Source organism: Podarcis vaucheri, assembly GCF_965113315.1.
Source record: "Podarcis vaucheri genome assembly, chromosome: 2".
NCBI classification, from domain to species: Eukaryota; Metazoa; Chordata; class Lepidosauria; order Squamata; family Lacertidae; genus Podarcis; species Podarcis vaucheri.
In genome coordinates this window covers 72,754,562-72,781,455 of record NC_138760.1, presented here as the reverse complement: position 1 = coordinate 72,781,455, position 26,894 = coordinate 72,754,562, and the positions used below count along the sequence as shown (strand labels likewise).

General features: G+C 43.2%; 1 protein-coding gene and 1 long non-coding RNA gene across 5 annotated transcripts in view; both read right to left on the bottom strand.

The window, feature by feature from the left end:
• The window catches only part of HRH2 (histamine receptor H2), a 32,772-nt gene extending 25,895 nt beyond the window's left edge, over nt 1-6,877 (bottom strand). For all 4 annotated transcript variants that reach the window (XM_082214453.1, XM_082214456.1, XM_082214455.1 and 1 more), the window contains exon 1: nt 6,765-6,877. The gene's annotated coding sequence lies outside the window, so the exon portion shown is untranslated. The remainder of the gene's footprint in view (nt 1-6,764) is intronic.
• Nucleotides 1-26,894, bottom strand: part of LOC309527102 — a 346,237-nt gene that overhangs the window by 261,277 nt on the left and 58,066 nt on the right. The window lies entirely within an intron of this gene.

Below are 26,894 nucleotides of genomic sequence, written 5' to 3'. Positions count from 1 at the left end.
TGTTTACACTGTTGAGTCTGTGGAAATTGCTATCGGGGACTGATAGTTTCAGGCCAAGAAGATCTTACTCAGGGAGGACCAATGTCTCAGTACCGGAACACCTACCTCGTATAAACAAAGCCCTATGCTCAGTGCTCAGAGAGATCTCCTGCAAAAGGATCTTTTTTAATGAGCAGGTTAAGACCTTCACCTGTGATGTTCGAGAGGTGCACAAATTCAAGGTTGACAATATAGGGCTAGAGATAACCTTGGTATGAGTCAGCATAAAACAACTCACAACTTCCTTGTTCTCTGGAAGTACAGAAGTATTACTGTGCATAAGTCATACGTATTTAATCTGAGTTTAACCATCCATAGTAGAAAGAATCAAGCCTTTATTTATCTGTTGTGTCATCTTCATCCATAAGCAAACACGGTGGCGGGGAGGGGGAGAGAAGGCGATATTTGAGTAAGAGCACTCACTACTGTTTTGCCTGCTGCTGGCCAATATTGCACATCCTAGACAAAGATCCGGTTCACACTAACGCTAAGACAAACCATGGCTTAAGTGTGCAGGTTCCCAGAGAGGAGATCACAGCCTGTTTGCTCCTTCTCTGGTCCTGCTGCTGCTGTTCTGAAGTGAGGTAAAATGTGGTTTGGATTTGTGTGTTAATTGAACCTGGGCTTGTGGTTTACTTTACTTCAAACAAAGAAAGGTTTGTTCTTTGCTCATGGTTTGTATGGCGGAGAAAAGCAATGAGTCTGAGTTTGGACTACATGCTCAGCCAAACCATGGCATAACCAAACAGCTGTAATCTACATTTAGACCTACATTGGCTCCCAGTACGTTTCCAGGCACAATTCAAAGTGTTGGTACTGACCTTTAAAGCCCAGTATACCTGAAGGAGCATCTCCACCCCAATTGTTCTGCCTGGACAGTGAGGTCCAGCGCCGAGGGCCTTCTGGCGGTTCCTTCACTACTAGAAGTGAAGTTACAGGGAACCAGGCAGACGGCCTTCTCGGTAGTGGCGCCCTCCCTGTGGAACACCCTCCCATCAGTTGTCAAAGAAATAAACAACTATCGGACTTTTAGAAGACATCTCAAGGCAGCCCTGTTTAGGGAAGTTTTTAACGTTTGAAGTTTTATTCTGTTTTTAGTGTTCTGTTGGAAGCCATGATTGGCTGGGGAAACCCAGCCAGATGAGCGGGGTATATAAAAACAAACAAACAAACAAACAAACAAACAAACAAACAAACAAACAAACTCTTCTTTAGGATCCTACAGATTTAAGGAGTCATACTAAGTTGTGATTTGCATGAGCATTACATGAAAACTGAGCCAATGTTTCCATAGCACAGAGAACATTTGTATGCCAGCTGTGCATAATTGCCTTCTTAGATCCCGCCATGAGTAGAGATAAAGTTTTTAAAGGAATTCATAGGTCAGGTTGTCAGGATGCAAAGTACGATTCAAATCCAGTGAGGAGTTGACCTGCATATATAGTAAAAGTTAACGCAAGCCCACCATTCTAATGAGGCAGAAATTTTGAACCAGGATGTACTGGGATCTTGGTACAGCAATTGTGTGCTGTTTTTCCTACATTTTGCATCTTAAGCAACGTTTACCAGTTCATTGTTAATCTAGCGTTGGAATCTTTGCAAGCAAAACACAGGCTGAGCTGCAGGCTGCTTCTCCATAGCCTCAAGTTAAGTCGGATGCATTTAATCTATATTCCTGAAATGCAATAACAGTTGTATGAATTAGCCCTAACTATGCATCATATAACTGACTTGCAAAAATACTTCTGCCATATTCTGCACATGGCAGTCTTTCATCGGACTGCCATCTTGTTACATGGTTGCTGAATATAACATTGTATTTATTTACTTAGGTTATTTTTAGATCCCCATATTAACCAAGTTTCTCAGGGAGGTTAACAATGTCGATGTAACGGGCATGGAATTTGTCCCACGTACTTCACATGTTGACATGGTTACAATTCTAACTGTGAATGTGCTCTTAAAGAGGGCAGTGGTATATTTTCAAAATGACTTGCCTTCCGCTGTCAGATATCAAAACAAGTTGAGGTAACACCTTAGCAAAATGAATCCGTCTTGTGCCTTGTTTTGCTCCCGAGAGAATGAGAACTTACTCTTACTTCTAAGTGGCTGAGGTGTGTGTGAGGTGCAATAAGGCTTCTGTTTACACCCACACAGAGGTGTTGACATCACAGTGGTGACAGTGAAGAAACAAGTTACAACTGCCAGACAGGAAACTGTGTGTGCAAAGATGAGGCTAAAACTTCTTGATATAATCTCTTCTTAACCCATGGGGCTTAAAATGCATACCCTCCAACATTTCTCCAATGAAAATAGGGACGTTATAAATAATAATAATAATAATAATAATAATAATAATAATAATAATAATAATTTTATTATTTGTAAAAGAAAACACCATCTGACAGGGTTGCCCCAGCCACTCTGGACAGCTTTGGACATATATAAAAAAAATAACAAAACATTAAACATTAAATATTAAAAAACTTCCCTATACAGGGCTGCCTTCAGATGTCTTCTAAAGGTTGTATAGTTACTTATCTCCTTGGCTTGTGGGTTGCATAACTCCATACCCTTCTACATTTATCAGATGAAAATAGGGATGTCCTAAGGAAAAGTAGGACATTCTGCAATCAAATCAGAAAACAAGATGGCTTCTGTAGATCCAGAATTGTCCTTGGAAAACAGGGACACTTGGAGGGTCTGAAAATGCAGTACCTCGACTCAACCAGCACCCTCCAGTTTCCTAAAGCAGACCTTTCCCAGTAGCAATGTGTCCATGCCCATGCTGGCCTAGTCAACCACAGCATCTTTTATGACATTCGCAGCCAAAGAAAACCAAACTTTCCAACAGACATCTGTATTCCTCAGCTCTGTAACCCCTGGGGATTTGGGACTACATTTCCTATCAACATTGGTCATTGGTCATGCTGGCTGGGGCTGATGGGAGTTGTAGTCCAGATCACTTGGAAAGGCAGTAGGGACCTGGCAGACCGTAACAGAGATAAACTCTACTTTGAGGAGAGCAACATTAGGAAAATGAGAGGACAGAGATACATGATTACCCATTCCAAAGAAGGTAGAAGGAGTAGGAGTCTCTCTCAGGTGTTTGTAGCAACCCCCAAGCCCTGTTAGAATTAAGGATCCTTGGAGTCGTTTGGTACAAATTCTTGGAGATCAGTCCCTCTGGTTCGCTGATAACAACCGGACTCTTGTCCAGAGGCATAGCAGGCCTGCTTGCACCCAGGGCAAGGCAAGTATTGCACCCCCTCTGCCGCAATCAGGTTTCCTTCATAGCTGATTCCCCACATTTAAAATTGCCTTTCTGTTTTTAAAAAGCTGCACATCTTATTCAACAATGTTAAGTCATGAAAGAACTGAAGAAACACACACACACACACACACACACACACACACACACACACACACTATGCCATGTGCCAACTGAGCCAACAAGACCTGAGCTGGCTCAGCCTGGCAGCCTCTGGACTCCCGAAGCAGCAGCAGCAAGACCTGGGAGGAGCGCATAAAGGGCAGCTGTGCAGCCCTGGCTGGCAGCTGCAGGTAGGAGCAGCCTGGGAGGGGCGCAGCCCCCAAAGAGGGTACCCGCAACTCACCTTCCCTCACAGCTCTTGCGTCTGGGTTGTTTTCCTTGGACACAGCCATTTTAGGCAAACAAGGGTTGTAGGTTGGGTCGTCAATGTAAACATGCTTGGAGGTGAGGAAGCATCCCTTGTCCTTGAATTTTTTGCACACCCCCCCCACCCCACCACTATGCCACTGCCCTTGTCTTCCACAAACATCCAGAGAAAAGACTCTGATGGGAAACCAAAGTTAGGCAAGCCTTCATAGGTTCCTCTGACCCCTGCATGGTGCAGTTCCCAAGCAGGCAACCATTCATCTCTCCACACCCTGTAGAATATGTCAAATTGCTGTTGGTGTAGGCTGTGCCTTATCTGCAATGCCTGTATTATTTTAGCTGTATGCACTTTCCACATCTATTAACTATTTCTATTAAACTTGTGCTTCTCACCTTAGAATGGAGGCTGTGCCCTAGTGCTGATTTCTCCCTCGATATCAGCGCAGAGGGCAACATCCCTGGGACGCAACATGGCTCTAGGGAAATGAGCTTGCAAATTATGTGTCTGTAGGTGACATACATAGATACCCATGTATGTGAGCTCATTAATGCACCATTTTGTAAATGGAGTGGGCAATATCCAGCTGACCCACAAAGGATTTTATGCACAGACACAGTTAAAAATGGAGACCCTGCTAAGTTTCCATGGTTCTTGGTTGCTAATGGATATAAGAGCATTGCACTCCTGATGTACTTGACATCTGAAGAGTAACTGCTTTGACCTTCTCTCTACAACAGGGGTCAGCAAACCTTTTCAGCAGGGGGCCGCTCCACTGTCCCTCAGACCTTGTGGGGGCCCAGACTATATTTTGAAAATAAAAATGAACGAATTCCTATGCCCCACAAATAACCCAGAGATGCATTTTAAATAAAAGGACACATTCTACTCATGTAAAAACACACTGATTTCTGGACCGTCAGCGGGCTGGATTTAGAAGGTGATTGGGCCAGATCCGGCCTGCGGACCTTAGTTTGCCTACCCATGCTCTAAGTGTTGGTTTGCTTTGGACTCATATGGACCTTTTCAGAAAACACCTGTAGCTGTGGATTTAATATGTTCCACCATTGCAACCTTTTTATTGGAAACATTTTTATATCACCCTTTAATTCAAAATCCAGGATAGTTTATAAAGCTCATAAAAACACAGTTAGTTTTTTTTAAAAAAAATGCAGTGTTGGATGGGGTCCTTTGGCTTATTTGTCTTTCTCTATAGCTTGATCATTGCCAATATCTATTGAGCATTGGATTTTCCCTCCTTCCTACCCTTCTTCCCTCCCTTCTTTCCCTCCCTCCCTCCTTCCTACCGCTCCTTTCTTCAACTTCCAAACAGGTAGCTTTGTGAATCAGCATGCTTCCACATTGGGGCAGTCAACAGGAACTGCAAGTAAATTGCACTGGGCAGCCACAGCTCAGCACTCTCAGCTGAAATATATTTTCATTGTGGTTTAGACATCACTGTTTACCAGCACACATCCTTCACACCCAGCCCATGATGTCTGGAGCATCACATTTGCCTTTCCCTCAATCATCATTATCCCAGAATAAATAGCTTCCACCATGGCACCTTGGGTTCCATATGGAATTAGAGCATGAAACATTAGAGAAAGTGAGTGGGGGTGCTTAATATTTTTTCTCTTGCTATAGGAACAGCAGGGAAGCGCAAAATGAGAAGGAAATAAACCAGCATTTTATGAAGAGCATGCTCAAGGGTCCATTATCATGTAACTGGAACTATAATGGCCCCTGATTAAAAAGACTGAGCATAACATATTTCGTTAATTTTGTTCCCATCTTAACAAAGCTATCCCTTCCTTAATTTGGTGTTGATCTGCTCACACCTTCCAGCCCCCCTCAACTGTTAAGACTTACCAGTATATGGAGATATTCAGAACAAGATAGTGTACATTAACAAAAAATTCTAGTGTACATTAAGAAAAGGTCCTTATGGTTCTAGAGGAAAACTTACAAATGCTTCGTTTGTGTGCAGCGAATCAGTTCCAAAATGTTGACTGTTGTTTGCAATAAACATGGGTTCTATGGTTATAAGGTTGCCACACATTTCTGCTGGACTGCCCCATATTACACTATCTCTTGCTTTCAAGGCACTTTCTAATTTTCCCTTTCCCTTCCTGCTGCTTCAGAATAGTGGTTCTGGAAGGTGCAGATTCAGCCAAGTGGACAAGTCATGCCGTGTTGGGAAGAGTGCTGTTCTTGTGGTTAAAGTAAACAATAGCAGCCAATTTTCCTAACCTGCATGGCTGCATGGCCTCAGAGTGCATCAATTCCTAGAAGTCAGCACAAGTGCTTACTAAAATCCCACCACAAGATCCTATGGTAGTTTCCATTGCGCCTCTTAGAAATCAGAGCACTATGAAATTGCCACACACACCTGCAGATGTACCACAGAAACCCTTCTGAAGAATATCAGTGGATGAGTGTTTCTCAAAGCAACCTTGACTGTGTGAGAAAGATGCTTTCTTTCTTTTTCTTTTTTAAAAGTAATTTTGTTGTGTTTTCCCCAGTGTACCTGAAACACAGTGTCCAGTGAAATACACATGCATTACTGAACAAAGATAAACAGAAACTATGTGTTCAACAGCTGAGGCACCCCTGCTTATGCTGAATAGAAGGCAATTCCCGTGAAACGAAGGCAGACAGTATTACTACAAATAAAATCCATCACAAAATCCACAAGGAAACATAAACCCTGGAGAAAGAGGCTTTCAAAGCAATGCATGCACTGCTTATTTTATAATCAAAATAAATTGGCAGGTGTGAGCCTGCCCCTCCACTCTTTCCATTTGTGCAGCTAGCTTCTGAGGAAGACAGTCCCCTCTGCAACTTTTTCCTCTTACATACTCTGACAACTGCATTGTCAAGAGCACAGGTGAGATGTAGCCCCATTATAGTTAAGAGAAGGGTCTGCAGCAATACATACACAAACACACATCCAGTGCGCTCCCATGGTGACAGGGCACACACAAGATGTCAAAGAAATGGGTTCTTATTTTTCTTGTTCCCCACTGATAAATAAAAAGTCACAAGGAAGGCAGTATCCAGGAAGAGAAAGAATCATAGCGTTACCTGCAAGGAGAAGTGAGCAAAGAAGAGGCAAGAGATGGCGATCAGCTGGAGTATCTCTCCTCTGCTCTTAAGTTTTGTCTCTCCGTTAGCCTGCCGCTGAATTTCTAAGAGCACAGAAGCCAATGCTCCAGGGTTGTTACAGTGTGCGGTAGCTCCCTCCCCTTTCCTCTCCCCTCCCACCTCCCCAAACATATTGAAACAGCTAGCGGGTTGTCTGATTGTAGTTTGAGTCAGAGAAACAGTGGGCCAGATTAGAATGACCACAAGCTGCATTATAGCCTAGCAAAGCCTCCAATCATCACAGAGAGCAAGAGCACACTATGCCCCAGGGTGCAGTGCACACAGGCAGCAAAGCATGCCTGAAGTTGTGACCTGCAGCAACACAAAAGCCGCTTTCTGCAGAGCCTGGCATTCTGCGTGTAGTTGGGGGAGACCACCCAGTTCACCCCCCTGTCGAAAGCAGCCTTCCCAGATGTTTTGGATCACAACCAAAAAGAATTACATTTTAAAAGTCAGTTATTTAAACCCACAATTCAATGTAAGGTAACAAAGTATGAGTTTTGTGGGTTGAAAACTGCTGTTGTTGTTGCTGCTCTCTCACACTGTGTGTGTGTAAAACTACCAAGCATTCAGAAAAAATGTGAGGTCACTCAAAAACTAGACCTGTTGCAGTGAAGTTAAGACTTGGGAGGCAAGAAAAACATGTTGCTCAGGAGGTGTTGGGGCTGGCTGAGGGCAGAATGAGGTCAGAAGAACAGAGTCTCATTTATCCCAATAGACCAACATCCACTGTTTCTAGCCCTACCCAAAAATATCAGAGTGAGTGCTAGGAACATCACTTCCTGCTCCGTTCCTTCTGTCGTACTGATTTAGCTTCATGACAATGTTCTGGGCAGCTGCAAGAAAAGTAATGGAGAGTATAGGATATCCTAAAATAGCAGTTCCATACTGCTTGGTTTTCTAAAACATGTTATTCCAGGAAATGCTGAAGAAATAGTGTTTAATCTAATAGCTGCTGCAAAGAATATAATAGCTACAATTGGGGGGGGGGCGCGCGGGCGGGAAGCATTTCTCCTACTATATCTGAATAGATTGAGAAAATTTGGTCCATAGTAACAATGATTACAAAATTTCTCCCCCATTTGTTTGTACAGTGGTACCTCAGGTTAAGAACTTAATTCATTCCAGAGGTCCGTTCTTAACCTGAAACTGTTCTTAACCTAAGGTACCACTTTAGCTAATGGGGCTCCTGCTGCTGCCGTGCAATTTCTTTTTTCATCCTGAAGCAAAGTTCTTAACCCGAGGTACTATTTCTGGGTTAGTGGAGTCTGTAACCTGAAGTGTATGTAACCTGAAGTGTCTGTAACCCGAGGTACCACTGTACTACAGAAACAGAATAAACATACAAAAAAGCATGTGCAACCCTCAACACATATCAGCAAATGAGCACATCTGCTTGGCCTTTGAGTAGAAATGTCTCTCAATCTGAGGGGAACAGCACCCAGAGTTGCATTAAGACATTCCCGTAATAAAGACTTACTGTTGCTACCAGCCCGGACTGCCTGCCTGTCGAACCTAATTGCCCTTTCATTACACATCACCAGTCGTGCTCCCTGACAATGTGAGGAAGCAGGGATCTTTGTGCTAAGAGAAATGCCATTATGACAACATTGTTTTTCTTTGCTGATCCTGCTATATTTCTCAGAATGCACAGATCTTTACCCTAAATGAAGCCAAGGCCAGTATACTGAAACAGGAAGCATTTCCTTTTTCCTCTCTTTTATTGCTATGCCATAAAACTTTAATACAGAACCACCATGCATGTGAAACATTTCCCCGCCTGGTATTTTTAGGGTTCATGTGCAAACAATAGTGACAATGAAACTCCCTGCTTAAAAAAAGAAAAAGCAATGAAATGAAATATAAGATACCATTCTCCTGTCAACATCAAATAAGAGTATCAGAAAGTACAGAGCTGTTTTATCATCTTCATACATTGTCACTATTAACTGGGTCAGATGCGTATTTGTCAAGCTCTGATAAGACATCTAATCTAAATTTAATCTCCACTCTCTCTGGAACTTGTGCAAAGGAGGGCAACCAAGACGATCAAGGGTCTGGAAACTAAGCCTTATGAGGGTGAAGGAGCTGCATATGTTTAGCCTGGAAAAGAGGAGATTGAGAGGAGATATGATTGTTGTTGTTTAGTCATTTAGTCGTGTCTGACTCTTCGTGACCCCATGGACCAGAGCATGCCAGGCACTCCTGTCTTCCACTGCCTCCCACAGTTTGCTCAAATTCATGTTAGTAGCTTCAAGAACACTGTCCAGCCATCTCGTCCTCTGTCGTCTCCTTCTCCTTGTGCCCTCCATCTTTCCCAACATCAGGGTCTTTTCCAGGGAGTCTTCTCTTCTCATGAGGTGGCCAAAGTATTGGAGCCTCAACTTCAGGATCTGTCCTTCCAGTGAGCACTCAGGGCTGATTTCCTTAAGAATGGAGAGGTTTGATCTTCTTGCAGTCCATGGGACTCTCAAGAGTCTCCTCCAGCACCATAATTCAAAAGCATCAATTCTTTGGCGATCAGCCTTCTTTATGGCCCAGCTCTCACTTCCATACATCACTACTGGGGAAACCATAAGGTAGTGATCCATGAAGGATGGAGATATGATAGCCATCTTCAAATGTCTCAAGGGCTGTCACATGGAGGATGGAGCAAGCTTGTTTTCTCCTGCTCTGGAGGGTAGGACTTGAACCAATGGCTTCAAGTTACAAGAAAGGAGATTCTGACTAAACATTCAGAAAAACTTTCTGACAGTAAGAGGTGTTTGGCAGTGGAACAGACTCCTATGAGAGGTGGTGGACTCTCCTTCCTTGGAGGTTTTTAAGAGGTCTGCCGTGGATGCTTTAGCTTCCTGCATTGCAGGGAGTTGGGTTAGATGACCCTTGGCTGCTTTCCAACTCTATGATTCTGTGATTCTCTCACAAATGGTTAGTTGTTTTTCACAGCTAAATACCAAAAGATTTCTTCTTGTGGTCCCATTTATTAGTTGTTTTTTTTTAAAAAAAGACAGAAATGTGTTCACAGTAAATGCTCGTAAAACACAGCACTTTACACATGCCACATTTTTCCGTGTATAAGACTAGTCCCCCCCCCTTAAAAAATAATGTCAAAAATTAGGGGGCATCTTATACACGGATACATCTCCCCCCATTTTCTTAAATCTGAGTCCCCGAAAATAGGGGGTGTCTTATACATGGGGGCATCTTATAGACAGAAAAATACGGTATATCCAACCATATGTATCCAACCAAGATTTTGCTGAATCTTGTCTCTGCTAGATAAGCAGTTTCTGCTTCCTTGTTCCCGTGGTGAAGGCTTCTCTTCACAGAGTCAAAGCCCATATCCTAACTGACTGCAATCGCCTAGAAATGCCCAAGATAAACAAGGTCTCTCCGTTCTTCCTTATCTCTGATCTAAAAGGGTATGCTGCCTCTAGATCTGGAGCTTCTCTTTAGCTATTGTGGTCAACCATTCTTGACAGACCCATCCTACATTGATTTGGTTAGCGCTTTCTTAAAGTTATCTAAACCAGAAGCCATTGCTGCATCCTGCGATAGTGAGAATAATCCATCTAATGTATAATTTTTTTAAAAAAAATACTTATACACCGCCATATCACAAAATATGTCAAAGTGGTTTACAACAGTAAAAATAAGAAGAAACCATACAATAAAAGCATAAAAAGTTTTTTTAATAAGTTAAGAACAAAAAAGTTTTTTAAAAGGATCAGGAACCCATTGTGGGGGATGTACTCCTTGCAAAAGCCTGGCGGCAGAGAAAATATTTCAGCAGGCGTTTAATAGCTGGCACAGAAGTTAATTACATGTTGTGCAAAAAACACACAAAAAACCTTTCCTTTGTCCTTCCTGAATCTGCTATGTTGCCATTCATTAGATGATCTATTAATCTAAATCTAAAAAGCCCCAACTGCCTTTCCTTGTGGAAAATGTGCTCCATTCTCATTTTGGTTGTCCCTTCCCCTGTCTTGTCCACCTCTTTGATTTCTAGTACTTTCTGAGATAGGATGACCAGCTGGGACAGTGGAGACTTTTGCAGCAGTCGACCTTTAATGCGAGCTCTGCTGCGTTTGACCTTCAATGTAAGCTCCTGCTATGTTTGCTCATTTGCCAACCACCCGAGCTGGTTAGGTTTCATGCAAGTGCTAATGATATTAAAACCTCAAACTTAACAGTGTTTCGGAACTCAGACCATTATACGAATGGCATTTGTCTGATCTGATGTGCTGAAATATGCATTCCCTTGAACTCTGATAAAGGCAGCTATTAATGTCTATGTTTTTTATCCTGTCTTCCTACCTGTATAGCTCATTATTACTTAATTGCAAATGGATATACATGGGGTGTGTGTGTAAGGTAATAATTTTTAATGGTGCGACATAGGAAAATAAATTTTAAAAGAATGCTTCTCTGAGCATCTCTCAAAGGTACTTGAGGTAATCCTATCAATAAATAGCTCATTAAACTGTACAATCGATGTCCATGCCCTGAGGCAAGAAGGATCAACAGACTGAGGGGGAGGGAAGTTAAAAAAAATAAAAAAATGTGGAGCTCCAAAAGGACCTCGCTGTACTGAGTTAATGGGCTGTAAAATGGCAAACGCAATTCACTGTAAACAAGTGATGGAAGATGGGTCAAATAATCTCAATTTCACATACAGAATTGCAGGGTATGAAACAACAGGGAGGAATGAGACATTGAGGTCAGAATGGACAGCATAATGAAGAGGTGTGCGGCAGCTATGAAAAAGACAGAGATGGAAAGAAGATAAAGTCCCGACTAGAGAAGAATGGCAGATCCAATTAGTGGAGTATGCTGAAATGGCTAAAATAACTGGAAGAATCAGAAATCAGGAAGACCAAAATTTTAATAAGGATTGGGAATTTTAAAAATAATTTATCTTAAAAACCATTGTAAACAGTTAAAATGGTTAATAGGATTGGAATAACACTTGTAGTTTAACGGTGAATTTTGGGCACAGTGGAAAGGTAAAAGAATTGGATTATTATAAAAGACGCAGGAGGAAATGATTAACAATAGGACCTGCAAAGGGGAGGGGGGAAGTCCAGGAGATTCTATGGAATCTTGTTTCTGTGTTGCATGTTGGATATGTGACTGTAAAATTTTAATATGAAAAACCAAATAAATAAATTTATTTTAAAAGACAAAGACAAAGACAAATTCCATGCCAGGAGTCAGCAGGCAGCAGAAGCCAAGTCACCTCCATGGCGGGATGGGAGGTTGCAGGTGCCAGGTCTGGGTCATGGCAGCCGGAGGGGAAGAGAGGAGGAAGTGTGCCCTGGGAGAGATGGGGGTGGGTGGGTAATTGGGCACCTTACCTGAGCTTTCAAGCAGCAGTGGAGAAGAAGGCCAGGGCAGCTTGGCACAGTCAATTTTGGGAGAGCATTCCCAAATTATTTTTTGGGAGGTGAAGGGGTCTGGGCCCCATAGAGTTGGTGCCTAAGCATGGTGTGCCTAGAGGGAAGTTTCTCTCTCTCTTTCTCTCTGATAGCACTAGAACTAGTGGACATGCAATGAAGCTGAATGTTGGAGGATTCAGGACAGACCAAATAAAGTATTTCTTCATGCAGATCTTAATTAGGGTGTGGTGATAGCCAATAACTTGGGTGTCTTTAAAAGAGGGTTAGACAAATTCACAGAGGTAAAGGTTAGCAAGGGCTACTGGTCATGATGGCTGTGTGCTGTGCCTGCAGTTGTTGCAAACTGCAGGATGGGAGAAAGCTTGACCTGCAATCCTTTTGCTTGCCTGGATGTAAAAAGGTATGCATAGAAATCTTTGCCTTTTGCACAGCGAGAATATAACCTACTGTACAAAGGTAGGAGTAATTTCTGCTGCTCTACCTACCTTTGCCTCTTTCCTTGCTCACCCCTGGGTATGTGGCCCTCAAAGGGTTGCCCATTGGGTAATGTGGCTCTTTTGCTGAGAAAGGTTCCTCACCGCCAATATGAAAGCTATTACAGACAATCCATTGCCTAGTGATTTCTAACTTGCTTTCCCTGCTTTTCTTTTCACAGCTGCTGCACACACTTGAGCCCTATCAATTCAGATACAACAGTTTGTTATTTCCTTTGCTGTTAATGTTTGCGGGCTCAGAGGAAATATTAAGATACATATCGACTGACGTAAAGTGAAAAAATTAGCCACTTCCTCAGAGTTAGACGGTAACCAACAGTCTGTGCCATGCATGAAACATGATGTTCACATTGCTGGGATGGCACTGCTGTCTTCCATCCTTCCAGCTTCTTCCGTTGAACACACTCTTTTTCCTTTGCCAGCAGCAAATGCAGCCCCCAGATGCTGTGATTCCCCCCTCCCCAAAATTAAAGGCTTAACCAACTCCTGAGTGTCTGCTGATTACAAAAAAAGGCATTCCTGTCTGAGAGAGAAGTGGCACAAGAAGCCGGATTGTTCAGCAAGGTGTAGTCATGAAACATGCAGGTTCTATGCTTTTCAACAACCGCCTTTGTTATATGAATTGCCTCCCTCATGGAGGGGGAGCACAGTTGCAGGTTGGCTAATTGCCACCTTACTCTTCCAGCTCTGAAATGCTGACCCTCTAAAACAAAGCAGCAAAGTTTGACAGAGGCAACTGGAAAGAAAGGGGACTTTCAAATGACCTCTCTTAGGCCCACCTGGAGCCGCCTTTGCAAACTGTCCAGCATTTTCCACACTGGATTTTTGGAAGATATCAGCCTACGTGTTATCTCTTATCCCCAAATCATCATCTTGCATGGAGAAGGCAGCTTGCATTCTGCAGGTAAGAAAAGGCACCTCCTTAATCTTTGCCATGTGTGCACATGAATACAGAAGCATACACAGACCAACAGTGGACTGTTTCCAGTGTTATGGGGTGGGGACTACGGGGGGGGGAGGAGGAGGAGGAGAAAGGAACATTTCATTGCACAAGTGGACATCTGCTGCAGTGGTAGAACGGCAGCTTTGGATGTGACCCTATTTCTAGTGTTCATTTGTTGCCACTCAAAACATCAGAGTCTTGTGGAACCACAACGATTAACAAATATTAGTTTTCAAGGTGCCACCTATATAAGCAATTAACTTCCATCATTAGCTCCCTGTGACTGAACAACGAATCAGCAAAAATGTTGTGCTGAACGAGCCTACCCTATGTACTTTGAATTAAAAAGCTGCCCCCACCCCCAAGAAGACCCTTACTTCTTGTAAAAAAAGGCAAGAAGTAAGGGTCAGTCAGTAAAGGGTGTGGATAGCTACATTTACTTGAGAACAGGTGAAAACATGACCTCTGTCCCATGATTAGACTGTGATGAGGCTATGAGTTAATTGTTTCTTTATTTAAAATGTTACTCAATGCCACAGGGGCATACAGTATACCTACGGTATATGCATGTGTGTGTGTGAAATAAAAAAATCACACACATACACACTCTCTCACACAAACTGGCAAAACAGGGCCAAGCAAATTTAGAAGAAGAAAAAATCAGTTTTAACATCAACTTCCTAACAGTTTTTAGAAAGAGTGCCAGTAAATCTGATCATGGGGTAGAAAACCTCAGCAAAAAACTGTGCAAGCAGCGCTGCCTTCAGTGGGAAGAGAATTCCCACAAAGAAGCTAAGTGAGTCTGTCCCTTGTTTGTTGCTTTTGTCCTTTATAAGCAGGGATGGGCAAATTCCACTTCCTCTCAGTTTTCAATATTTTCACGTCAGTCAGTTGTATTTTTTTTAATGTAAAAAAAGTCACCAAGACAATTTGCCTTCTCCTAATATACACACGTTTGCAAAGAATTTCCCCACAATATAATGCATTTTGGAATATTATTTTCACAAATATATGCACCGAGATGCACACTTTCTCCTGAGATATGCATTTTTGTACACATTACATGGCTGGAGAAGCACATTGCAAAGAAGTGCGAATTTCAGCTGAAGACTCCATTTCAATCCTTTGGAAAGGGTAAATTTGGAAGGTTCAACCTTTAAATGCAAACTTAACTGAATTTCTTCCCCATTCCTATTGACAAGATAGGCTCTGTTACTATGCCTGGGAGAGTTCTGCATGATCCATGTCTGAAAGCTCTTTCCTCTGATGCTTTTGGAACTCTCACTAGCTTGATTCAGCACATCAAGCTGTTGTTCTGTTAACCCAGCTTCAAAAGCTAGCAGGAGTGCCAGCTCTGGCTCTTGAGTGCTTTCATTGTTGGAACACATTCAGTGGATCATTACTGGTGATGCCTGGGGTTGGTGTGATGTTCCACGGGGCTTGGTTTTTATTATTTGGCTAATTAAACAATCTATGGTTTTTTTAAACTTTGTGTGGAGGGGAGGGTATTGTTTTGCTTGTTATTATGTTATGTATTTTTGTGTTTTTATATTGTAAACCACCCCGTGATCCTCAGATGCAAGGCTGCATAGAAATTTAAGAAGGAAGGAAAGAAGGAAGGAAGGAAGGAAGGAAGGAAGGAAGGAAGGAAGGAAGGAAGGAAGGAAGGAAGATTTGGCAACCCTAACAAATACAGGTGATTGTATGCTACAGATATTACCAGCTGTGGTTGCTTTGATGAGGTGGAGTAGACCACTCCCTCCTCCTCTGGATGGAGGTGAAGCCACCTATAAATAGGAAAACAATAGAAAAGGGGCTGATTTGGAAAGAGACACAGACTTGCCTTGCTCTCTGTGCTGAATCCAAAGCTAAGGCTTTGTAGATTCCCCTATAAAACCTAAATGTGAGAGCATGTTCTGTTGTAGTGCTGATGCTGTGAGCCTGTCTATCCTGCACATATGTGTAAATATCACAAAGACACCACAATCTCCAGAGATCTTCAATCCAAGAAAACCAACACAGCGGTATGTGCTGACTGGCACCCCTAAAATCTTTCACACTTGCAGCCTGGGATGTGCATAACACTGTGATACTTGATTATACATTCATTTTACACTTGTCCTCATCAAAATCCCTACATGGTAATGTTTAGTTCAAAAGATATGCCTGATTAATGATCTAAAGGATTCGGGCTGTTCATCATGCAATCTTATGTTTTTCTTATCTCCCAGCATCTGGGATCTGTCCTGGAAGCCAGCACTAACCATTTCTTCTTCTTCCTGAGCAATTCATTACAGAAAGACATAATTTACTAAGGAAGAAGAGATATTTGGTTTGGAGAAGTTACTCACTGTTTATAGTTTAGCTATGCAAATAGTCAAAAGATAAGGTGGTTGGAAGATTTGCCGTCTGGAGACTGGTTTAAAATAAGTAGAAAGTATTATTTAGAGAAAATGCTTTCTTGCCATGTCCGATAGCTTGTGGAATGTAATAGATCCTTGAAAATGTTTTAGGAAAGAATCCCAGGTCAAGTTTCTTAAGAAAATATATATAGGCTTGTACAGTGGTGAAGCTTCATGCTCTGGCACTGGGGGCAGAGAGCAGGCGGGGGCGGGGTTGGTGCATGTCTTGGGGATGTGATGCACCGCCCGCGGGGGCATGGCATGTGTCCTGGGGGCATGGTGCTCCGCCTGTGGGGACAGCCGTAATGGCACCCTGGGGATCGCACTGCCGGAGGCTATGCGCTCCCCCCGCACTCCTCTTCTTCCGCCAGTGGGCTTGTATCTAATTATGTCATTGTGTGAGTGGAACAACTTCCCTTTGGGGTCCATTCCCACCCTATCATTCTATGAGCCTATGATTGACCAGTCCAGGGCTGCAGGCCTGTGGTCCTCCAGATATTGTTGGATTCCAGTTTCCACCAGCCACAACTACCATAGCCAATGATCAGGAATGATGAGAGTTAGACTCTAAAAACATTTGGAAAGCTAATGTTCATCACTACTGGGGCTTCACACAGCTCCCTGAGCTGCCCAGTCAGGACAACATGCCCTAGAAAAATCTGGAGACTACCTATTCCATCAAGGATCTCTTCCCAAATTAGTTTGGTGTCAGGGCTAATGTTTTATATGGGGTTTTTAAACACATAGTTGTGAGAGGGGTGGGGGAAGGAGATGCTGCCCCACCCAGGATCAACAGCAAAACAGGTGTATCCTGCAGGGTGCTGCTTAAGAAACACCCTGTGTCATGCAGGATTGATGCCTCCACTCAACAGCCGTTGTGTGGAGGCATTTATCCTATGAGGTTCTGTATCAGAGATGGGCTATCAGGCAGGAAGGAGAGTCAGGTGGCGAGCTCCTAGCTTCTTCTGAGAAGACACAGCTGGTGCTCAGGGAGCTGTCCAGCAGGGAAAGAAGAAGGTTCTATCACAAGTCTGCTGAGGCAGCATGGGGGCTACTCCACAAGGAGATATAAGGTAAAGGACCCCTGGACGGTTAAGTCCGGTCAAAGGCGACTATGGGGTTGTGGCACTCATCTCACTTTCAGGCCAAGGGAGCAGGTGTTTGTCCACAGACAGCTTTGTGGGTCATGTGGTCAGAATGACTAAACCGTTTCTGGCACAACGGAACACTGTGACGGAAACCAGAGCGCACAGAAACACTGTTTACCTTCTCACCGCAGCAGTACCTATTTATCTACTTGCACTGGAATGCTTTGAACTGCTAGGTTGATAGAAGCTGGGACAGAGCAACGGATTCGAACCATCAACCTTCTGATCAGCAAGCCCAAGAGGTTCAGTGGTTTGGACCATAGCGCCACCTGTGTCCCTAGGAAGCTATAGCTGGAGGCTGGTCGGAAGAGATGTTGTATCAACAAGGTCTAGGCAGCAAATAACAGCTTCTATCACTGCTTTTGCAACCCCAGCCTTTCCCGGAGCACTTATAGGGCCAATCCTGGTTACACTCAAGTCAGAGACTTTGCTTTGCAAAGAGTTCCAAACTCTTCTGTCAGCTCCATCTCTGTCTTCAGTCCCAGGAGTCCTCAGAACCTCAAGTGGTCTCTTGTTCTCAGAGTGCCTCCTTGTGGGGACCTTACTGTAAATGTTTAATTGTCCCCTTGCATCACAGGATGCCACCATGTCTGTTTACTCATACATAGTATTTTCTTTCCTGTATTCTTTTTATCTTCTTGCCCTTTGCCAGTTCCTCGCCTTTCCGCCCTTCTCTTCTTTGTACTGATACCTCTTCTGCTTGCCTTTTCACCCCACACTGTCCCTTTGACAGTGGCTCTCCAGGGTTTCAGATGGGCCATGCCCAGCTCCATCTGGAGCTAATGGGAGTTAAACCTGCGACCTTGTACAAAACTTGTTTGACTAGAGACAATTGTGGGACAAAAGAGAGATAAGTACACACATGGAAACTGAGGGTTCTCTCAAACCGTCATCTCAGAAGTTTGTCGTCAGCTTAAGCTGCTGCGGTGGAGGACTTGCTCAAGCACAAGATGAATGGGACACATCTCATGGGATTCGTATTTGATGGAAGCAATTCAGAAATGGGAAAATAATCAGCTGAATTCCAGAGAAAAGAGGAAAAAATTGCACTGTCTAGAACACAGTGCCAGTAGCGTAATCCATGAAGTTGAGAACCCAGAGTTCTTGGATAGTTATTTAGGTCACTTCCAAATCATTGCTGTTTTGTGGGTGGCATTCAAGCACATATGGAAAAACGCTTGCACAACAAACCCACTCCCCTACCCCAGCCCAAAGTTGGATGTTTTGCGGTAAGAAAAGTGATGGAAAAATATATTGGGGGGTGTGGGAGAACAAATGGCTGACATGACATTGCGTAATCCCCTGCAAACAAATCAGGATGACTATTCCATAAATAATGGCCATTGTATAACCTCCCCGCAAACAAGTCTCCTTGAAGCAACCTTAGTATGTGGGGGGAAATACCATTCACTTTAGACTTCCAGTCTAGAAAATAACTGTGGCTTCTGCAACAAACTCTGTTAACTCAGGGGACAGATTCTTGCTCTGTTTACATTCTAAACACAGCAAGGCTATGCTCCCTGTCTTCAGAGAGTTTGTATCAACCAAAGTCATTTTCTGAAATTCTAAAATAAGTGAGTGGTATTCCCCACCCCACCCATATTTAGAAGCTAGTCTTCACTTGTTGGTTGCAAGAGTTATGTCCAATAGTCTGGCAATGAAGCAGATTGGATATAATTATTGTGCCTAGGATGATGTGGTGATGATAGGGGCAGCTATGGTTCTCAGTTATAACTTCAATCTTCTTTTCGGGCATGCTGATTTTTTTTCCAGATTCCATGAGAAGAAATGGAAGGTTCAAGTATGCTTGAATGCTCAAGTTTCAGCTGCACTTCCATTTATTGCAGACACACCATAAATTTAAATCACATTTAAAGTACCCCGAGGAGTCCTGGGTCCTGTAGCTTGTTAAGGATGCTAGGAATTGTAGCTCAGAGGTAAACTATAGTTTCCAGGATTTGGGGTGTGTGTGTGTGTGCGCACTTTAAATGTATGATGTGGGATAATAATATTTTCAACAGTCTTCTGGCTCTACTGCCACACATTCCTACAAAATTCCCTAGAAGAACATAATAATTCTGCATATAATGAATGCCGCACATAAAAAACTAATTTTGGCATCACTATATATTTTTTTCTTTTGGCCACAGGAAATGCCTAGGCTGTTGATTTATGCTTTTATCAGGAATAAGCAGCTGGTTGTTGTGCTGAAAATATTCTGGTTTCTTCCACTTTCACTCAGAGTTCCTGCTTAAAACCATGACCATGTGTGGCTCTTGCTTAACACTGCGCATCACACTTCCAGTCTCTGGGAGGTTGTGTGTTCTGTCCTATCAATTCTCTGAGATCCCCCAGAGGGGAAGGACAAACCAAGAGGGAAATGCACACAGGGACACCCACTACTCACACCCACACTCACCCACTCTGCTTTCATTGAAAGAAGGGATAATGTTGAATTAAGTCAGCACAACATGTAGCAGCCAGAGGGATTCCCTTTCAGATGTGTGGAGCAAGTGGGGATGGAGGTCACAAGTGAGACCAACAACCGCACACATTCATTAGATATATAAAAAAGTCCCTATGCATGCAGACAACTTTACACTTGCAGAACTTTGCTGTTGGGGTCTTTCCACTTGTGTAGAGAGCATTTTCTATGTCTTCAAAGCAAAACAAAACTCCAGTGCAGATGCAGACTGGGAAATATCTCTTCCGAAAAGTCTAGTTGGAAGAAGTTCTTCAGTGGATCCTGAAAGGACAGCAGACACTGGGATGGAATTCCAAAGGGCAGGTGCCACCACACTAAAGAACCAATTCCTCTACATTGTGCAGAATGGACTTCCTGATAAGATGGTATCTGCAAGAAGCCTTCTTATTATATAGAATCATAGAATTGTGGAGTTGGAAGGGGCCCTGAGAGTCATCTACTCCAGCCCCCTGCAATGGAGGAATTTCAATGAAAGCACCCATGACAGATGTGCCAAACATCTGAAAGGTATTAAGGTGGATACTCAGGAAGTCAGTGTGGAACAGGGCTACTACAGGTACCCTAGCATGTTCTATTTTTCCACAAATAAAAGAAAGGTACATCTTAGTCTTCCCCTATCTGGTACCCTCCAGATGTTTTGGACTACAGTTCCCACCAGCCTCATACAGCATGGTTGTGCTGCCTGGGGCTGATGAGGCTCACCTTCCAAAACCTCTGAAGGGCACCAGGTGAAGGGTGGTTGATAGGCTACATTTGTCCAGCTCTCGTGGGATCAGACCACATGAAACTTTCTCACATGATCAATCTGTTGGAATCTGGTCTTTTGCTACTAACTTGGCCAAGAAGGGCATGCTAAGTTTCCACAATGTTTTCCTTTATGAAAAATGCAGTGTTTGGGGGTTTTTTTGGTGTACAGGATGGGGTAGTACCAGAGCGTACATATTTATCTAGCATGTTTATGTTTCCATTCTCATGGCCAGAATGACATATTCAATGTTGTTCTGTACCATTCTTTTAGTCAGCTGTCAGATGTAACAGTAAGATTGGGCTTTTGTTTCCAGCCATATTTCCAAGTTATGTAATATCGTTTCATTATAGGAAGAAATGAATGGCCTGTGTGTTGCTGCCGTGAAATGATTTTATGTAACTTAGTTGGAGTGGACAGAAGAGAATGAACGAAAGAGTTGTTTAATTCAGATGGTATGCTTTTGAGACAAAGATGTACCGGTACTTTCATTTGCCTGCATGAAATGGCAGTGGGCCTTGAGAAGATGAGTTGATTAGGATGGGATATCAATCCAAAGAAATCAACAATGGCTATTGGCATTTCTAAAAGGGTTTCCCACAACAAAGAACTTACCGATAAACCATTGGCTGAGTTGGCTGTGAGGAAGACCTGGGTTTTTTAATTCAGTCTTCACATCAACCCCCAAATGGATGGCAATCTGCAGACTGTTCTATTATGCATTTCAGGAGCAGGTCTTCTCTGTTCTGGCTCCTACTCTCTGAAATACCTTCCCTCTGGAATTCAGAAAGTATCAACCGTGCTGGGTTTCAAGAGGAAACTGTTAACCTTTCTTTTTAGACAAGCTTTTCCCGACTCTTGAGAAAATTGTTAAGAGCGCATTGCTCAGTTGTTACTTTATACTTTTTAAGGCTGTGTCTCTGGGAAATTTATGGCTGAGTTCTAAAACACACAAAAATGTTAAAAACAACCACCATCCAAAATTTATGCAGTCAAACCAATACTTAAAACTCTCAACTTTCATGGGGATGGAAGGACTAATTAGCAACTCAGAGCAGTGTGACATAAAGCTGGATTAGAATCATAGAACTGTAGAGTTGGAAGGGACCACAAGGGTAATACTACTACTACTACTAGTACTACTACTACTACTACTACTACTACTGCTGCTGCTACTACTACTAATATTTATACCCCACCCATCTGGCTGGGTTTCCCCAGCCATTTTAGTCCAACCCCCTGCAATGCAGGGATCTTTTGCCCGACGTGGTCAGATCTCATGATCTACCGACTGAGCTAGCCCAGCTGCCACAGACTGAATTGCATAAAATGCCTGGGTAAAGTGGAAAATCTTAATATGGTGCGCAAAAAAGTGCCCGTTGTCAGTGCCAGGCAGGCGTTCCTCGGGAGAGCATTCCACAGGCTGGGTGGGGGGCAACTGGAAATAGATGCACATTATCTATGTGATGAGGTTCTCACATCTCCAAGGGAGAGGAGATATCTGAGTATCTGGTGTGGTTCAGTGTGGAATGCACACTTATCTTCACCATTATTCACTTTCAGAAGGCATTTGAAAACATTTCTCTTTAACCAGGCATTTGGTGGCTGAAGTATGTTGTTGCTGGCAACCCTGACATCACAGGATGGAAGTATGCTTTTAATTGTAATTGCATGCAGAATGTTTTTTAACTGCAACTACATTTAGATGTTTTTAATTGCAATTGCAGAATGTTTTAATCTGCTTTAGAATGCTGTTGGTTTTTAAATTGCTTTTAAATTGTATATCTGCTTGCTGCCTGGGGTTCCTTCGGGAGGAAGGGTGGGATATAAACTCAATAAAACAAATAGGCAGGCAGGCAATGACTGTCCAGGCAATTAGTAGGGAGTGAAAACCCTTATATTCTCCTCTGATGGCCAAACTAGATAAAAGATTGTTTGTCACCTAGTGTGACCATGATGGGGACAAAGTATTAAAGCCCCACCCTCCTGCGCCATGGTCACAGTCCAGCTTGAATGCCCCCATATAAGCCCTTCAATTCTTAGAAAACAGTAACAACAACTATCTGCAACTAGCCCTGGATCTTCTCTGCCCTAGATGATGCATTGGTGTGAATGTGTAGGAGAATTTCCCCATCTTATTCCATTTCTGAATCCATTTTGCGCAGTTAGAGCTTTGCAGTCTGTGCATGAGCCTTATTAAATCTTTCCTTATAGAACAAACCAACTGTTTTCAAGAAGAAATATGCATAAGCCTGTTTTCATGTACAGTTCCTACCACAACTAAAAGGAATGGACTGTATGGAGAATGAAACCCTAGGAGATTGGCCAAAGTATGGTAGCTGAGCTAAGTCCTAGGTCAAGAAGAATACAACATTATCAACATAGAGAACTGAAAGCAGACATTGGCAGACTACTAATAAACAGAGCAATTACCGGTAGTTAGAAGACAATGAAGAAAGACCCTGAAGGATAGATTGGGGTGGGCTAGTAAGAAGATCCAAAGGATATCTGAGGGGTTTAAGAATGACAACAGTGTCTTGTAACTGTGTATATGTGCTGGGAAGGATTGCTGTAATGGTTTGATTAGTTAAGTGGTAATACCACATGCAGTTGTATAAAAGATGATGCTTGACAGCATCATAGTGCAACCTCTCTTATTTTTTTTGAGACTGACCTTACATAAATTTGTATTAATGAAGGCCTATTATTTTTAATTAAAGCTTGCTATTGGCGTTTCTTTGGAGAAGCCAGGTTAGCCTATGGTTACCAGATTTTTTTCAATGAATCCGGGGACACTTTATTATTATTAATATTATTATTATTGTTGTTGTTGTTGTTGTTGTTGTTATTATTATTATTATTATTATTATTATTATTATTATTATTATTATTTTGAAGCTGAGTAGCAACAGGTAGTCAGTAGTGGGGATGGTGAGGCAAAAGACCCTGGGCCCAAGCACACATGCATATTGTATAAAGGTCCAAAGCCCTTCTTTCACACCCTGTGAAACATAAATGTGCAGAGTTTTTTTAAAAACTGGGCAACGGTGCGCTGCGCGCCGTGACTCCCGAGCCTTCCCCGATCTCCTTCCCCCTTTGTTTTTACAGATCAGGAAAGGCTCAGGAGTCACGGGCAGGCGGCCGTTGCCCAGGAGGGGCCAGCCTAGTAGTGCAGTTGGTTCTGGCTGGCTTCAGGAGCTGCTCGCTGCTCGCTGCCATGGTACGGGAAAAATGGCGGGCGCCACAGCAGTGAGCAGCTTCTGAAGGCAGCCAGAGCCAACTGCGCTAACAGGCTGGCTCCAGGCTGCTGCTGCCCTGTTTCCTGGGGACAGATTTGCAAATCTGGGGACATTCCGGGGATGGAATTTGTCTGGGGACAGCTTTGCAAATCTGTGGACTGTCCCCGGGAACTGGGGATGTCTGGTAACCCTAGGTTAGCCCTGTACAAATTACTCTAACAATGGGATCAACGTGGTCGTCATTTCACATGCTCTTTGCTGCCTTGGGTTTCTCCCTCATAGTTTTGTCCTTTCTCGGCAGGCCGAGAGCAAATGTCAACGCTGCCAAACTACATTGCATTTGTTTGCCTTTTAATTATACCCAAGTGGCCTTAACAGATGGCTTTTCTTAAGAAATGGCTTGCAGGATGCATGGACATCCTGGTTCCAGAGTCCTGAATGTAAGACGGCCACTGGGTTCTGGCAGTCCTTAGGGGCACTGGCAGCTGCATACCCTCCAACATTTCTTCAATGAAAATAGGGACATCCCATCCCATAATGATAATTTTACCATTTAAACCCCACACATCTTACTGGGTTGCTCCAGCCACTCTGGACAGTTTCCAACACATATAAAAACATAATAAAACATTAAACATTTTTAAAAAAACCTTCTCTGTACCGGATTGCCTTCAGATGGCTCAGGGGTCGGATAACTCCATACCCTCCAACATTTCTCCAATGAAAATAGAGACATCCTAAAGAAGAGTGGGACATTCTGGGATCAATTCAGAAAAGGCTTCTCTAAATCAGGGACATCCCTGGAAAATAGGTACACTTGGAGGGTCTGCAGCTGTTGACATTAAAGGTTGCTAGGACCTAATACGAAAAGTGCTGTGTGCCACTAAAACCCACACCGGAAGTGGCCTTAAAGCAGGCAAGGCTATTTGTTCATCCAGACCAGTGCTGCCTGCTTGGACTGGCAACAGTTTCCCAGGATCTCAGGCAAAAGTTGCCATCATTTGCTATCTGATCCTTCTTGTTGGAAATACAAGGGATTATACTAGATACTAGGATCTCTTATTGCTGAGGTATGCTCTGTCTACACCTTGAAAGTAGGGAGAAGGGGGAACAACTGCATCAAGAACCCGGCTTAGAATTTCTCCTGCACATTCCTGTTGTGCAACTACAGACTATGACCATCATTCAAAATATTGCTTTAGACAACACTATAATGGTAGCAATTGTAATTTGCTGGCACTCTCTTAACGTTAAGGACCTGGCAATTTGAGGACCTGCCTTGGAATTACATGACCAGCTACCGTATTTTTTGCTCTATGAGACTCACTTTTCCCCTCCTAAAAAGGGGAAATGTCTGTGCGTCTTATGGAGCGAATGCAGGCTGCACAACTATCCCAGAAGCCAGAACAGCAAGAGGGATTGCTGCTTTCACTGTGCAGCGATCCCTCTTGCTGTTCTGGCTTCTGAGATTCAGAATTTTTTTTCTTCTTGTTTTCCTCCTCCAAAAACTAGGTGCATCTTGTGGTCTGGTGCGTCATATAGAGCGAAAAATACGGTAGCCTTTATTTCCAGTTCTACCAGAGGGTATTAGAGACTCCTCAGAATAAACCTCCTTTTCAAAACCTATTCCTCCTCCTCCTCCTTTATTGAATTTATATACTGCCCTATATCCAGAGGTCTCAGGGTGGTTCACAGAAAAGATCAACATAAAAACCATAATATATATAATCAAAATAAAAACAGCAACCTAATAACAGCCCCCCCACACCCAATAACACGGCCATTTGACCAAGAAACATTACAACAGTTACACATTGTAACAGTCTAAAATATGCATGAAGCTTGGTGGAGAAAATCTTTGTTTTTTTCAATGTTTGCTCAGTTTGAACACTGCAGTTTCAACAGGAAGCCTGGATGACCATTCACATTCATGGATATTGTCATTTTCTGGCTGCGAAATACATTTATCATTCCCATGTGTGTTTATTTTGCTTTCAGTTACATTGAGCTGTTCATTTCCTTTAAAGTGCATAAACGCTTTGCCAAAAGGAATGGGAATTACCGGTATGTATTCTAGTGATGGCTGCATCCTTGTTTGAACCAAATGACCTTTCTTGGTCGGGATACTTTAACCCTTTCATGCCAGACCATTGGGATTCTTCCAGTATTTACACCCCCCCCCCAAACACACACACACTTTGGCTCTTTCTCACCAAATCCTCCCTCACAATCTCACCAAGTCCCATGATATCAAGTACACCCCAGTGTAAAATATAGATATGCAGAAAAGCACTTCTGCAGCTGTACGGCCAGAAAACCACTCAACAAGTTCCCATGAGAAATGACAGCCGTGCTACAGAAATAGGCTGGTGGCCAGTCCCAAGGACAACAAATTGCTGCTAATTTTGTACGGCACATTTTAGGGACGGAGGGAACTGATGCTGTGCTAAATGCTAAGCCTTTTCATTGACAAGGAACTGCATGCCTCCCCTTTGTATTGCTTTGCTCCTTTTGCACTTCTGCTGCCTGTTCCATGCTAATCACCAGCTTCCCTGCAAAAAAGGCAGCTAATCTCCACCGAGTATCACACATTAAACACCTGCTTCTGCATCCCATAAATTCCACTGGTGCCAGGAGTTTGGCACTTCACCTTGCCAGACCGACAGCAGCCTGACAGAGCTGGCTTGAAACCCGGCATCTTGGACTGAGACCAAATTGCTCAAGTTCAGCCAATTCCTCATAACCTTTGGAAGCTGGCAGGGGAAACGTGCCCTGCCAAATAAGCTCAAGGCTGTCAGCTCTGATTTGGGAGGCTAAGTAGGATGGAATCGGAGAGGTGGTGCGAAGCACATCATAGGGCACACAGAACTCATAGAATAGAGCTCATAGAATCATAGAGTCGGAAGGGACCTCGAGGATCATTTAGTCCAACTCCCTGCAATGCAGAAACATGCAGCTGTCCCTTACGGGGACAGCACCACACTCTAACAAGCTATCCAGGATATTCTATTCTATCATGGATGGGAACTGACAATTTCTGGGCACTGACCAGGATCTGTATTTGTTTGGTTATCTTGGGACAGATCAGTGGTGCCGGGTATAGGAGGCAGAGGAGGCTTCAGTTCCCCCAATATTTTGGGGCAGGGCATAGCGCCCCCAATATTAAGAGGACTGCCACCCCCACTACCACCACCAGGCACCCTCCACACACCCCA